At 62.5% G+C, this 16,221-nt stretch overlaps 1 pseudogene; it reads right to left on the bottom strand.

Annotated features, from left to right (window-relative positions):
* Nucleotides 1-298: 298 nt before the first annotated feature.
* LOC141955357 (C1q-related factor-like) lies at nt 299-6,599 on the bottom strand (annotated as a pseudogene).
* Between the last annotated feature and the right edge of the window lie 9,622 nt (nt 6,600-16,221).

The following is a 16,221-nucleotide window of genomic DNA, read 5'->3' as shown; positions in this document are numbered from 1 at the left end:
TTGGCTCTGCCCCACGCGGGGACACAGACAGCAGACGGGGAGAGGTCACAGCTCTGCTTTACCATGGGGTAGCCCTGGGGTCAGGCAGCAAGGCATCTCCCCCCTGCCCCAGCGCAGCCCCCCAGCACGGGGCTGGACAGGGGGGCACCCGTATAGACATCTGCGCGTCCTGTACATATATACACGCCAGCAGGGACCCCCGGCCCCGGCACTGCCCCGAGCGTGGGGGGGCAGCGAGGAGTGGGGCACCACGGGGCCAAGCGGGGAGCACAGCCAGGGGATGGGGGCACAGTGGGGCAGTGCAGGGGGGTCCCCCAGCCTCTTGCTGGTCCCCAGCCCCCTGCGGGCCCCCAGCCTTGAATTAGCAGCTGTGGGGTGAGCTAATGGGAAAGGGGGGGTTTGGGGCACCGCACATGGCCTGGATCGCTGTGGGGGGATGCCGTGGGGCTGGACAGTAGCAAAGGGGAGGCTCTAGGGCTGGGCGGCAGTGGGGGGACGCTGTGGGGCTGGGCGGTCTTTGGGGGATACCGTGGGGCTGGAGGTCTATGGGGCGATGCCGTGGGGCCGGGGGGCCGTGGGGCGACGCTGTGGGTGCGGGTTCAGTCCGAGTAGATGATGAAGCCGGAGAAGGTGCTGTACTTGTTGTTGTTGCCGCCGTGGGCTTTGCCCCCGTCCAGCTTGATGAAGACCTCGTCCCCCGCGTCCAGGTGCAGGATGACGCTGTTGCTGGCGTAGTCGTAGTTCTGGTCGGCGTCCTGCGCGATGGCGCTGGCCCGCACCTGCGCAGGGGACACCCGCGTTACCCGGCTCAGGGCACGGCTCTGCCCCGGGTCCCACGGGACACCCGGGGTCCCGGCTCAGCCGCAGCCAGGGAGAGCGCCCGCCAGCTCCGGGGCAGCGTGGGGTGCCCTGACCCCCCCCACGGGTGACGCACCACGGATGGAGGGGGCTGCCCCCAGCACCGCCCGGAGCCTCTCCCTGACCGGGCAGGCTCCGAGCTGGGGCCCTGGCGCTGGGTTTGGGGCCACAGGCCCAGGCTCGGGTGTGGCACCACGACTCGGAGGCGGGGCCCCAGCCCTGGGTCTGCACGGGGGGGACCCCGGCACGGACACGGAACCACGGCTCCGGACTGGGGTGCAGCACCACAGCTCAGGCACGGGATCCCGTCTCCCGATGGGGATGTGGGACCCAGCTCAGACATGGAGCCGCGGTTTCAGATTCAGCCACGGGCCCACAGCTCAGACACGGGACCCCGTCTCGGGTTTGGATGTGAGTCCACAGCTCTGACACGGGACCCCGACCCTGGGTTCGGATGCAGCACCACGGCTGAGACACGGGACCCCATCTCCGGGTTTGGATGTGGGACCCCGGCTCGGACACGGGACCCTGACCTAGTGCAGCTGCGGGACCGTGGCTCAGAGCTGGGACCCCGACTCTGGACTCGGACACAGGACCGTGGCTCAGATGTGGGACCCCGGCTCGGACACAGGACTGCGTCTCCAAGCCCAGCCCGGCCCCAACCAACCTGATTCTCCTGCACATCTTCCCATGAGCTCCCTGTGGGCCATGAGCGTGTAGCGAGGCTGAGCTCAAATCCCCCCAAAACAAGCCTCGCTCTTCACCCTGATCCCAGCCTGCTGGGGGGCGGGATGCTCCCCACGAGAAATGTTTCCTCCGTGCCAGAGGACAAGGCCGGGAGGTGCCGGCAGAGCCGGAGGTGCCGTAACTGCCTGGCAAAGAAGTTCCGTGGCTGGAGCCTGCTGCCACTGCAGAATTATTTGGGTAATCAAATCTCCGCCGGCGCCTTGCCGGGAGATCGCGCAGCGCTGGGTGACAGCGACAAGCCGGCAGGTAGAATCCCAAATGAAATAAATGCAAAAGCGACGCGCTGGGGAGAAGATGCTCCTAATTACAACCGACAACAATGGGCTCTTAATTGGCTCACGCTGGGTGGGGAGGGTCCTCTCCTCATCTCCCCGAGCCGACAGGCAGCCTGCGATGGCGTGCTCAGACACTGTTAACTCTGGAACCTACCGATGTCCCAGCAGGTGGTCCCGTGCTCTCACCCACGCAGCCGTATCCCTCGTGCCATCACCAACACTATCACCCTGTTAATATTCACCCTGTGTATAACCCGCCACCACGAGGGTCCCCATCCCTGGGGGAGGACACCCGGTGAATCTCAGGGGGTCACAGTGTCCCAATCTCCGGGGGGTGTTGCCTCACAGAGGGTCATGCTGAGGAAGAGGAGGGAGGAAGAAGCAGGGGGGAGGGAGAACGAGGGGAAGCTTTTTGGTGCCGGGCTCTGCTGCCATCGTGTCCCTCCCCCTGCAGCCAGAGCCGCCCAGTGCCATCCATCTTCCCTCGTTAAGGAGCTGCCTCGTCACCACGTGCCCGCCAGCCCTTCGCGCTAACCAGGGAAGACAAATGGCAGCGCCAGGCTGGCCTGAGCCGCTCCCGGCACCACGGTGGCAGAGGAAGTGGGGGCTGCCACCAAGTCCCCCCCTCGGATGGTCTCATCCCCCTCGTGCTGCTCTGTGCCTCAGTTTCTCCGTGCCACAGCCCGGCGCAGCCCCGGGGGGTGGGAACCATGGGGGGGACATGGCCCCCAGCCCCCGCAGCTGGCTCTGCTGCAGCCGCTGTCACTGACCCCGGTGACACTGCTGGGGGGTGTCACCAGCCCTGGGGTCACTGGGATGGTCCCCGACGTGGCCGGCTGCGCCCCAGGGCCCTGGGCTGGCAGGGGGACGGGGGGCAGCGGGGCTGAGCTGCTCGCGGTGACGCTCGGTGCCTCGGGGACACCATGTGCCCCACGTGCCACGGCCACCGTGGCCCAGGACCCCAACGTGTGGCTGTGGGCGCTCCCCAGCACCCCCAAGTGTAGTGGCGGGCGCCCCCCAGCACCCCCAGACATATGCCGGGTGCCCTCCCAGCACCCCCAGGCGCAGCAGTGGGTGCCCCCCTTCGGACCCCTCTGGGCATGGCGGTGGGTGCCCCCCAGCACCCTTGGGGGCAGTAGCAGGTGGCCCCCTGGGCCCCCAGGCACAACACTGGGTGCCTCCAGAATCCCCCCCCAAAGCAAGGGGGTCCCCCCTGGGGACTGTCCCCAGGCCCCCAACCACAGGGACCCCCCCGGGGCTGTGCCCCTCCCCAGGCCTTTGGCTACACGAGGCAGCCGGGGCCACAGTCACCCCCACCACGGGGACCCCAGAACCGCCCCGTTCCGACCCCGTCCGTCCGTCCGTCCAACCGTCCAGCACCCGCCCCCACCCCGCTGCCCCACTCGCCTGTCTATGGGCTACTACAAATAAGAATAATTAATGCTAATTAACCACCAGGAGCAGCTCCCTCCCAGCGCCGGGGCTCCCCTGGCTCTCATTAACTCCAGCCCCGATGCAGGGTGAGGGGCTGTGCCCAGAACCAGCAGCGCCCAGAGGAAAGTGGGGGGGTCAGACGGACACCCCCGAGTTATAATTCCCTAGGAGGAGGCTGGCATCGACCCCTGTCTACCAGGAAACACCCCGGCAACCCCCGACCCCCCAGCTTTGCCAGGGATGGAGCATTTTTGGTAACAAATCCCTAATTAACCCAATTTTCTCATTTTTGGGGGTATTTTTGGGGTACCTTTTTGAAACTCTCCCGCTGGAGCCAGCCCGCTGAAACGCTCCCCTGCCTCCCGAGCCGCTTCTTTATAAATATTGGAGCGGCGATACCTCGTTAGTAATTAACAACCAGTTAATTAAGCTGCATCGCGCGCCCGACCAAGTGCAGTTCCTCTTGTCGAGGGGCTCCGTAGCTTCTGGAAATTCATCCAGGAGCGTCCGGGTGCATCAATCCCCCACCAGGCTGGGGGGGTCAGAGCTCAGTGGAGGGCAGGAGAAGGCAGGAAGGTTTGGGGGGATCCCCAGAAATACTTTTGTGGAGGAATAAGGGGTTGAGGTGTTTTTTTGGGGATGCTCAGTCTGGAGTTACACAGATGCTGCTTGGGAGAAAGAGCCAGGGGTGCCAAGCGTCGCCAGGACCCTCCAAAATTTGGGACTGGAGTGGGGGACACACAAAAAAAAAAAAAAAAAAAATTAAACTGTTTGGATGGAGAAAAAAAGCTGAGCGGCTTCTGCCTCTGCTGCCCTCCCGGCTCAGGGGTTTTAAGAGCCGAGGGGTGAAGTGCTGTGGCCGTGACAGGACTCCCAATTCCCGCCCCCCCCCAGCTGTTTTTGGGGGTTGATAACGCAAGTTTGGGTTCATTTGGTGTCGTACATCCTCAGGATAAGGATGCACCACAGGGCTGGATGCTGGGAGAAGACGGGAAGTGGGAGCGGGGTGGGATGAATCCCGGTGAGGATGCCGGTTGTGGTGACACCCAAGGGAACTGAGCTCAGGTGACGTTTTGGGGGTCACGACCACGTCTTGGGCCTCAGGTCATGGCTGGGGGGACACAGTGTGAGAAAGGGGCAGCGCTATGGACATCACCCGAAAACAGCGGGGATGGAGGGTCTCGGGATTGGGAGGATTTTCAGATGGACGGGGTCTGGGGGGGATGCCGGAGTGGGGCGGGGGACAGGGACGGAGCCAGCCTCGGGGTGTCCCCCCATGGTGTCCCCTCGCAGCCCGGACGGGATGAGGACATGTCTCCTCACCCAGCGGCAGCAGGACTGGCTCTGGGCCGGGGGGGCTGCACCCCACAATTGGGGCAGAAGCTGCCCCCTCCAGGGACTGTCCCCCGTGGAGGAGCCTTGTCCCCGCCGGGGAGGGCAGGACACCCTGGGGACACTGTGGGGACACCCCAAGGCACCCCAGAGGCATGACAGGGCACGTCTGTGGGGCCAAGGAAAGGACCAAGGGGACCCTTGGGGACATGGCAGGGCAGCCTGGCTGTGGTGGCAGCATGTGCCCCCAGTGCTGGGAGAGGGACGGGGTACCCGGGGGAGCATCTCTGGGCATGGGAGCAGGATGGGGCACCCCGGGGGTGCACCCGGAGCCCAAAACTGCTACTGGAGGAAGGATGGGGCACCCCTGGGGTGCATCTTTGGGGCTGGGAGTTGGATGGGGCACCCCAGGAACACACTCAGGGCCCATCATCGCTACTGGGAAAAACACAGAGCCTCTTGGGGGCAAATCTCCAGGGCTGGCAGAAGGATGGGCCATGCCGTGGATGCATCTCTGGAGCTGGGAGCAGGACAGGGCACCCTGGGGATGCACCCAGCGCCCATCACTGCCACTGGAGAAGGATGTGGCACCCTGGGGTGCATCTCCATGGCCAGGAGAAGGATATGGCGCCCTGGGGATGCACCCAGAGCTCATCATTGCCACTGGGAGAGGGACAGAGCATCCTGGGGTACATCTCTGGGGCCGGGAAAAGGATGGGGCACACCAGTGGAAGCTCCCAGAGCCCATCCTTGTCACTGAGAGAAGGATGGAGCACCCCAGGGATGCATCTATGGGGCCAGGAGAAGGACAGGGCACGCCGCAGGTGCATCTCTGCAGCTGGGAGAAGGACGTGGCACCCCAGAGATGCACCCGGAGCCCATCACTGCCACTGGAGAAGGATGTGGCACCCTGGGGTGCATCCCTGGGGCTGGGAAAAGGACGGGGCTCCCCGGGGGAAGCACCCAGAGCTCATCATCAGCACTGGGAGAAGGATGTGGCATACTGAGGGTTCACCTCTGGGGCCAGGAGAAGGATGGAGCACCCAGGGGGTGCATCCCTGGGGCTGGGAAAAGGACGGGGCACCCTGAGGAAGCACCCAGCGCCCTTCTCCGGTGCTGGGGGGGCAGTGACATCTCCCGTCCCCGCGGGGGGGCTGGTAGCTGGGATGGCCAGCCCTTACCTGGCCGTTCTTGCAGAGGTCGGCCCACATGCTGGTGCCGTCGCCGCCGCGCATGAGGACGTGCTAGGTGAAGAAGCAGGTGCCGGGGATGGCGCAGGTGAACTTGCCGGAGGCAGCGTCGTAGCTGTTGCCCAGGTTGGTGACCACGTCGTCGAACTTGAGGACCTCGTAGCCCTCGTGGGGGTTCTTGAGGCCGGCGTAGAATGCGACGCGCGGCACCGTGCTGTAGGTTGCCGCACTCACGGCACCCGTAGCCCCTGGTCCCGGTAATCCCGGTGGTCCTGGTCGTCCCACTTCACCCCGTGCCCCCACCGGTCCCGGTGGTCCCGGTTCTCCCGGTGGTCCCGGCGGCCCCGGTTTCCCCGGTCGCCCCGGCTTGCCCTGGGGACCCTGCACCAGGGTGGAAGGCGGCGGGAGGGGTCCGCGTTCGGCCGGTTGCGGAGCGGGTGCGGCGGCGGGGCCGTAGGGCTCGCAGACCATCCGGCATGTCCCCAGCATCTCGTAGCGTCCGTCGGTACCGGCGGAGCTCACCAGCACCGGGATGAGCACCACCAGCACCAGCACCATCACCACCCCCGCCGCGGCCGCCAGTAAAGTTTTGCGGCCCAGGCTGAGCCGCCGCCCGGCCGGGGCGCGTTGTCGGCCGGGGGCGGGAATGGTGGCGGTGGGGGGGAGCAGGGCGGCGGCGGCGCGGGGGGGCTCGGGGGTGGCGGCGGCGGTGGCCGCTCCGCTGCGCTCCGCTGGCTCCGGTGCGCCCCGCGCCCGCCCAGGCCACGCCCACTGTCACCGGGCCACGCCCCCTCCCGCCCCCTCCGACACGCCCCGTCCCGCCCCGGACACGCCCACGCCCCGCGCGGGGACACGCCCCCTCTGCCGCGCCCCCCGCCCCCCCGCAGCCACTCGCGCCCGCACCCGCCCGTGACCCGGGGTCTCCGTGGGGCCCCGGTCCCCCCGCCCCCGGCTGCCCCCCTGAACCCCCCCACCGCTGGGGACCCCTCCGTGGCCCCGTCCCGTCCCCCCCCCCGACCCGCGTGGGCCGTCCCCGCGCGGTCACCCCGAGCCACGCCCTGTCCCCACGGGCCCAAGCGGTGCCACCCCCGGCCCCGAGCAGCCGCCGGCCCCGCACCCACGGGGGCCGGAGCTCCGTCACCTCCGAGCCCGGCAGCCGGCGGCTGGGGACACCCATGGGACCCGTCACCTGTGTCCCCACGGGGGACAGTCCCCAGAGCACACCCAGGGCCCTTCCCTCCCACCCGCCTCAGTTTCCCCGCCGGAGGGCCGGGCTCTGCGGGCGCCCACGCCTCGGGACAGCCCGGGTGACACTCGCGTGGCCAAGCACCCACCCCCCAGGAGCACCCATCGGGGTCAACCGCGGGGTTGCAGGACAGGATGTCACCGCCGGTGGCAAAGGCCATGGTGACAATGGGGCACCCACGGGTGCCACCGCGGGGACGGCCGGGCCACGCTAAGGGGTGACAGCCACACAAAAGAGCCGTCCCCGGGGGGCTGAGCACCGGCGGGCTCGTGACACGGGGACACACGGCTGCGCCCGCTCCGCCGCCTGCCATCTCCATCAGCCTCGGCGGGGACAGCAGGACGCGATGGCAAGTGACAGCCGCCGCCAGCGCCGGGGGTGAGCGAAGGACACAGGGACGGGAGGGGGACACGTGGGGGGACAGGGTGGGACACACACACACACACACACACACACACGCAGCCGGGGCTTTGGTGGCCCCAGGTGACAACACCAAGGTGGTGTCAACCCTGGTGGCACTTATGGGGTCCATGAGGTCATCGCCCAACCCCCCAATCCCACCCTGGGGGCACGTCCCCTTCCTGTGTCACACCCGCGCGGTGTCTCCAGACTCCAGGGGACAAGCGGGGGACAGACCCCAGCCCGCCAACCCAAAAGGGGGGGGACCAAGGGGACACTTGGCAGCCCATCGATCACCCCTGCATCCCACCCCAGCTCCCGCAGAGCCTTTAATTTAATCAGTGTGCAAAAATCAATTAGCCAGCTTTAAGGAGGCAATTATTCCCGGGCCTTAACGAGGCTTGGGGGGGGGGAGAGTATTTTGGGGTGGGAGTGCTGTCAGCCCCGTGACCCCCCCCAAGCTGTCCTGTCATGTCATTGGCTCCTTCCTGGTTCTTCTCTCCATCGTGTGCGTGTCCCCCCCCGACTCCTCGTTATCTTTCTTTTTTAACGAGAGCCTAAAAATACGCCTCGCCGAGGTCACGGGCTGCGTGAGTCACCCGCCAGCGCTGCGCTGCGGTGCCCGGGGTGGGCAAGGGGCTCTGCGTGGGGACGGGGTGGCTGTGGCAGGACACAGGGGGGACACAGACACGCCCCGGTTGCATCAGGGCACTCGTGTCACAGGGAGGGTGAGGGGACATCCTCGGCGCTGGTCACAGTGTCCTCGAGTGATGGGACCACAGCCCCAGGCCACCCCATTGCCACAGGTCATTGTGTCCCCACGGTACGGCCAGCGGATCGGAAGATCTCACCACCCTGGGCCGGCACGTCGCCACGGCACGGCCAGCGGACCGGAACATCTCACCACCGGGGGCCGGCACGTCGCCACGGAAAGGCCAGCGGCCCTGAACATCTCACCACCCAGGACCGGCACGTCGCCACGGCACGGCTAGCGGCCCGGAACATCTCACCACCCGGGGCCGGCACGTCGCCACGGCACGGCCAGCGGACCGGAACATCTCACCACCCGGGGCCGGCACGTCACCACAGCACGGCCAGCGGACCGGAATATCTCAGCCCCCTGGGGCGACACGTCGCCACGGCACGGCAAGCGGCCCGGAATATCTCACCACACGGGACCGGCACGTCGCCACGGCACGGCCGGCGGATCGGAACATCTCACCACCCAGGAACGGCACGTCGCCACGGCACGGCCAGCGGACCGGAACATCTCACTACCCGGGGACGGCACGTCGCAACGGCACGGCCAGCGGCCCGGAACATCTCACCACCCGGGACCAGCACATCGCCACGGCACGGCCAGTGGCCCAGAACATCTCAACACCCTGGGCCAGCACGTCGCCACGGCACGGCCAGCGGCCCGGACCATGTCACCACCCGGGGCCGGCACGTCGCCACGGCACGGCCAGCGGCCCGGAACATCTCACCAGCCGGGGCCGGCACGTTGCCATTTCGACCAGATGTCACAGTGCCACTGCCAAGTTACCGTGCCACCCCCTGGTCACAGTACCGCCCGCATGTCACATGCCACCCCCAGGTCACAGTGCCATGCCCATGTCACAGTGCAGACCCATGTCACAGTGCCAACCCAATGTCACAATGCCACTGCCTTTCACGGTGCAACACCCATGTCACAGTGCCATACCCATGTCACAGTGCCACGCCATGTCACTGTGCCGTCCCCATGTCATAGTGCCACCCCCATGTCACAGAACCTTCCCCATGTCAAAGTGCCATCCTCGTGAAACCGTGCCACCCCAATCACGTGCCACCCCAATGTCACAGTGCGACACGCATGTCACAGTGCCACACCCATGTCACAGTAACGTCCACATGTCACACTGCCACCCCCATGTTACACTGCCGTCCCCATGTCACAGTGGCACCCCCATGTCACAATGCCACCGCCATGTCACAGTGCTATCCCCATGTCACAGTGCCAATCCAATGTCACAGTGCCATCCCCATGTCACAAAACCATTGCCATGTCACAGTGGCACCCACAGGTGCTATCCCCATGTCACAGTACTGCCCCCATGACACTGTGCCACCCCACTGTCACAGTGACGTCCACATGCCACAGTGCCACACCCATGTCACACTGCCCTCCCCATGTCACAGTGCCACACCCATGCCAAAGTGCCATCCCAATTTCACAGTGCCACCCACATGTCACAATGCCAGCACCATGTCACAGTGCCGTCCCCATGTCATAGGGCCGTCCCCATTTCACAGTGCCACCCCTGTGTCACAGTGCCGACCCGATGTCACAATGCCACGGTCATGTCACAGTGCCACCCCTGTGTCACAGTGCCACCCCCATGGCACAGTGCCGTACCCATGTCACAGTGCCACCGCCGTATCATAGTGACGCCCCCATGCGACAGTGCCGCCCCCATGAAACAGTGCCGACCAAATGTCACAATGACACCGACATGTCACTGTGCCACCGCCATGTCACAGTGCCATCCCCATGTCACAGTGACGCCCCCGTGTCACAGTGCTGCCCCCAATTCACAGTAATGCCTCCATGTCACAGTGCCGTCCCCATGTCACAGTGCCGACCCAATGTCACAAAGCCATCGCCATGTCTCAATGCCACCGCCTTGTCACAGTGCCACCCCCAAGTCACACTGCCGTCCCCATGTCACAGTGCGACCCCTGTGTCATAATGCCACCACCATGTCACAGTGCCACCCCACTGTTACAGTGTCGCCCCATGTTACAGTGCACTGCCCATGTCACGCTGCCACCACCATGCCACAGTGCCGTCCCCATGTCACAGTGACACCCACATGTCACAGTGCCACCTACATGTCACAGTGCTACTCCCATGTCATAATGCCACCGCCATGTCACAGTGCCAACCCCATGTCACAGTGCCATCGCCGTATCATAGTGGCGCCCCCATGTGACAGTACCGTCCCCATGTCACGGTGCAACTCTAATGACCCAGTGCCGTCCCACTCTCACAATGCCACGCCCATGTCACAGTGCCGCCCCCGTGTCACAGTGCTACTCCAGTGTCACAGCACCGTACCCATGTCACAGTGCCACCAGAAAGTCACTGTGCCACCGACATGTTAAAGTGACACCCCCATGTCACAGTACCACTCCCATGTCCCAGTGTCGTCCCCATGTCCCAGTGCCGTCCCCTTGTCACAGTGCCGCCCCCATGTCACAGTGCTGACCCCATATCTCAGTGTCACCCCCATGTCACATTTCTGGTCCCATTTCACAGTGCCACTTCCATGTCACAATGTTGCCCCCATGTCACAATGCCGCCCGCATGTCACAGCGCCACTCCTTGTCACTGAGCTATTTTCATGTCACAGTGCCACCCCAACGTCACAGAGCCATCCCCATTTCACAGTGTCACACTAAAGTCACCGTGCCACTCCCATGTCTCAGTGCCACTCCCATGTCACCGTGCCACCCACATGTCACCATGATGCCCCCATGGCACAGTGCCTAGTCCATGTCACAGTGCCACACTCATGTCACAGTGCCGTCCCCATGTAAGAGTGCTACTCCATGTCATTGTGCCGTCCCCATGTCACTGTGCCACGTCACAATGCCGCCCACATGTCACAGTGCCACTCGCTGTCACTGTTCTATTTTCATGTGACAGTGCCGCCCCAATGTCACAGTGCCGAACCAACGTCACAATGCTACTGCCATGTCTCAGTGCTAAAACCATGTCACTGTGCCACCCACATGTCACAGTGCCACCATGTCACAATGCCACCCCCATGTTACAATGCTGTGCTCGTGTCACAGTGCCACACCCATTATACTGCCGTCCCCATGTCACAGTGCCACACCTATGTCATAGTGCCGCTCACATGTCACCGTGCCACCCCCATGTCACAGTGCCGCCAACACATTACAATGCCAAACCAATGTCACAATGCAGCCCCCATGTCACAGTGAAGCCCCCATGTGTCCCCATGTCATAGTGACACCCCCATGTCCCAGTGTCGCTCCCATGTCACAGTGCCACCCCTATGTCATAGTGCCGCTCACATGTCACCGTGCCACCCCCATGTCACAGTGCCACCAACACGTTACAATGCCAAACCAATGTCACAATGCAGCCCCCATGTCACAGTGAAGCCCCCATGTCAAAGTGTCACCCCCATGTCACAATGCCGTCCCCATGTTACCCTGAAGCCCCATGTCACAATGCCACCCTCATGTTACAGAGCCACCACCATGTCACACTGCCATCCCCATGTCACAGAGCCATCCCCATTTCACAGTGTCACACTAAAGTCACGGTGCAGCCTCCATGTCACAGTGCCACCCACATGTCACATTGCCGCACCCATGTCACAGTGCCATCATGAAACCGTGACCTGGTTGTAACGGGTGTAGCACTGTGACACGGGGGCAGCATTGTAACATGGGGTGGCATTGTGACATGTGGGTGGCACTGTGACATGTGGACATTACTGTGACTGTGGGGTGGCACTGTGACATGGAGACGGTACTGGTACATGGCGATGGCATTGTGACATGGGGTGGCACTGTGAATTGGGGGCAGCACTGTGACACGGGGGCGTCACTGTGACATGGAGAAGGTACTGTGACATAGAGATGGCACTGTGACATGTGGGTGGCACTGTGACATGTGGGTGGCACTGTGACATGGTTTTAGCACTGAGACATGGCAGTAGCATTGTGACGTTGGTTTGGCGCTGTGACATTGGGGTGGCACTGTGACATGAAAATAGAACAGTGACAGCGAGTGGCACTGTGACATGTGGGCGGCATTGTGACGTGGCACAGTGACATGGGGACGGCACAATGACATGGAGTAGCACTCTTACATGGGGACGGCACTGTGACATGAGTGTGGCACTGTGACATGGACTAGGCACTGTGCCATGGGGGCATCATGGTGACATGTGGGTGGCACGGTGACATGGGAGTGGCACTGAGACATGGGAGTGGCACGGCGACTTTAGTGTGACACTGTGAAATGGGGATGGCTCTGTGACGTTGGGGTGGCACTGTGACATGAAAATAGCTCAGTGACAAGGAGTGGCGCTGTGACATGCGGGCGGCATTGTGACATGGGGGCGACACTGTGACATGGAAGTGGCACTGTGAAATGGGAGCAGAAATGTGACATGGGGGTGACACTGAGATATGGGGTCAGCACTGTGACATGGGGGCGGCACCGTGACAAGGGGATGGCACTGGGACATGGGGACGACACTGGGACATGGGAGTGGTACTGTGACGTGGGGGTGTCACTGTAACATGTCGGTGGCACAGTGACTTTCTGGTGGCACTGTGACATGGGTACGGTGCTGTGACACTGGAGTAGCACTGTGACACGGGGGCGGCACTGTGACATGGGCGTGGCATTGTGAGAGTGGGACGGCCCTGGGTCATTAGAGTTGCACTGTGACATGGGGACGGTACTGTCACATGGGGGCGCCACTATGATACGGCGATGGCACTGTGACATGGGGTTGGCACTGTAGCGGTGGCATTATGACATGGGAGTAGCACTGTGACATGCACCCATGTCACAGTGCCACACCCATGTCACAGTGCCAACCCACTGTCAGGGTGACATCCACATGTCACAGTGCCACACCCCCACATCCATGTCACAGTGCCAACCCACTGTCAGGGTGACATCCACATGTCACAGTGCCACACCCATGTCACAGTGCCACACCCATGTCACAGTGCCACCACAATTACACAGTACAGTCCCCATGTCACTGCCACAACCATGTAACAGTGCCGTCCCAATGTCATAGTGCCATCCACATGTCACAGTTCCGTCACCATGTCACAGTGCCACTACCACGTCACAGAGCCACCACCATGTCACAATGCAGCCCTAATGTCACAGTGCCGTCACATGTCACAGTGTCGCTCCATGTGACAGTGCCCTGCCCATGTCACACTGTCATCCCCATGTCACAGTGTCGTTCCCGTGTCAGTGCCGCCCCCATGTCACTGTGCCATTCCCATGTCACACTACCAACCCACTGTGACAATGCCGCCACCAGGTCTCAGTGCCACACACGTCACAGAGCCACCCCCAGCTCAGAGTGCCGCCCCACTGTCACAGAGTAGGCCCCTTGTCAATATGCCACACCCATGTCACACTGCCACCATGATATCACAGTGCCGTCCCCATGTCACAGTGCCACGCCCATGTCACAGTGCCGCCTCTATGTCACAGAGCCATTAAAGTCACGGTGCAGCCTCCATGTCACAGTGCTGTCCACATGTCACAGTACCACCCCCATGACAAAGTGCCACCCCAATGTCACAGTGCCACCCCAATGTCACAGTTCTGTCCTCATATCAAAGTGCCATCCCCATGTCACAGTACCATCCCCATGTCACAGTGCAACCCCACTGTCACAGTGACATCCACATGTCACAGAGCCACCCTCATGTCACTGTGCCACCACAATGTCACAATGCCACACCCATATCAGAGTGCTGTCTCCACATCACAGTGCCATCCCCATGTCATAGTGCCACCCCCATGCCATAGTGCTGCCCCCATGTCACAGTGCCACCCACATGTCACAGTGCAGTCCTAATGTCACAACCCCACCGCCGTGTCACAATGCCACCCCTCTGACGCAGTCATCCCCATGTCACAGTTCCACTCCATTGTCCCAGTGCCACTCCAATGTCCCAGTGCCGTCCCCATGTCACAGTGCTACCACAATGTCACAGTGCCACTGCCATTTCACAGTACCGCCCCAATGTAACAGTGCCACCCCAATGTCACAGTGCCACCACCATGTCACAATGCAGCCCCCATGTCACAGTTCTGTCCTCATGTCAGAGTGCCACCCCCATGTCGAAGTACCTTACCCATTTCACAGTGCAACCCCACTGTCACAGTGACATCCACATGTCACAGTGCCACGCCCATATCATAATGCCACCACCATGTCACAGTGCCACCCCTCTGTCACAGTGCCATCCCCATGTCACAGTGCAACCACAATGTCACAGTGCCACTGCCATGTCACAGTGCCGTGCCATGGGTGACCTGGGTCATGAATGGCACTGTGACATGTGGACGTTACTGTGACATGGGGATAGCACTGTGACATGGCGGTGGCATTGTGACATGGGGGTGCCACTGGGGACGGCAGTGTAACATGGGGGTGGCACTGTGACATGTGGACGTTACGGTGACATGGGTGTGGCACTGTGACATGCGTGTCGCACTGTGACATTAGGGTGGCACTGTGACATTGGGGTGGCACGGTTTCACGAGGATGGCACTTTGACATGGGGACGGTTCTGTGACATGGGGGTGGCACTATGACATGGGGACGGCACAGTGACATGGTGTGGCACTGTGACATGGGTATGGCACTGTGACTTGGGTACGGCACTGTGACATGGGTGTTGCACCGTGAAAGGCAGTGGCATTGTGACATTGGGTTGGCACTGTGACATGGGTCTGCACTGTGACATGGGCATGGCACTGTGACCTGGGGGTGGCACTGTGACATGGTTTTAGCACTGAGACATGGCAGTAGCATTGTGACGTTGGTTTGGCGCTGTGACATTGGGGTGGCACTGTGACATGGTGGCAGCGCTGTGAAATGGGGGAGGCATGGGGTCATTAGAGTTGCACCATGACATGGGGACGGCACTGTGACATGGGGAGGGCAGCGTGTCTTGGGGGTGGCACTGTGATATGATGACGGCACTGTGACATGGCGGTGGCACTGTGACATTGTGGTCACACTGTGACATAGGGATGGCACTGGGACATGGATATGGCACTGTGACATGGGATGGCGCTGTTACATGGCATGGCACTGTGACATGGGGACGGCACTGGGTCATTATAGTTGCACTGTGACATGGGGACGGCAGGGTGACATAGGGCTGGCACTGTGACATGGGTGTTGCACTGTGACATGGGGACAGCAGTTGGACATGGGAGTGGTACTGTGACGTGGGGGTGTCACTGTAACATGGCGGTGGCACAGTGACATTCTGGTGGCACCGTGACACGGGTACGGTGCTGTCGCACTGGGGTAGCACTGTGACATGGGGGCAGCACTGTGACATGGGAGTGGCACTGTGACAATGGGACAGCACTGGGTCATTAGAGTTGCACTGTGACATGGGGAAGGCAGTGTGACATGGCGGTGGCATTATGACATGTGGGTGGCACTGTGACATGGGGATGGCATTGCGACATGGGGGTGGTGCTGTGACGTGGGGGCGTTACTGTGACATGGGTGTGGCACTGTGACATGCGTGTGCAGTGGCATTGTGACATGGGGGTGCCACTGTGACATGGGGACGGCAGTGTAACATGGTGGTGGCTCTGTAACATGAGGGTGGCATTGTGACATGGGGCTTCAGGGTAACATGGGGATGGCATTGTGACATGGGGGTGACACTTTGACATGGGGGCTTCACTGTGAAGCGGCACTATGACATAGGGGTGGCACTGTGACATGGAAGCGGCACTGGGACATGGGGGTGTCACTATGACATGGGGACTGCACTGTGACATGGGGAGGCCACTGTGACATTGGTGTGGCACTCACTGTGACATGGGGACGGCGCTGTGACATAGGAGGGACAGCAGTGTGACATTGGGGTGGCAGTTGGGCATGGGGGTGGCAGTGTGACATGGGGATGCAATATTGACAAGGGG

This window comes from Athene noctua, unplaced genomic scaffold (assembly GCF_965140245.1).
Source record: "Athene noctua unplaced genomic scaffold, bAthNoc1.hap1.1 HAP1_HAP1_scaffold_159, whole genome shotgun sequence".
NCBI lineage: Eukaryota > Metazoa > Chordata > Aves > Strigiformes > Strigidae > Athene > Athene noctua.
Note: the sequence above shows the minus strand (reverse complement) of the source record. Positions and strands in the feature narration are given on the sequence as shown.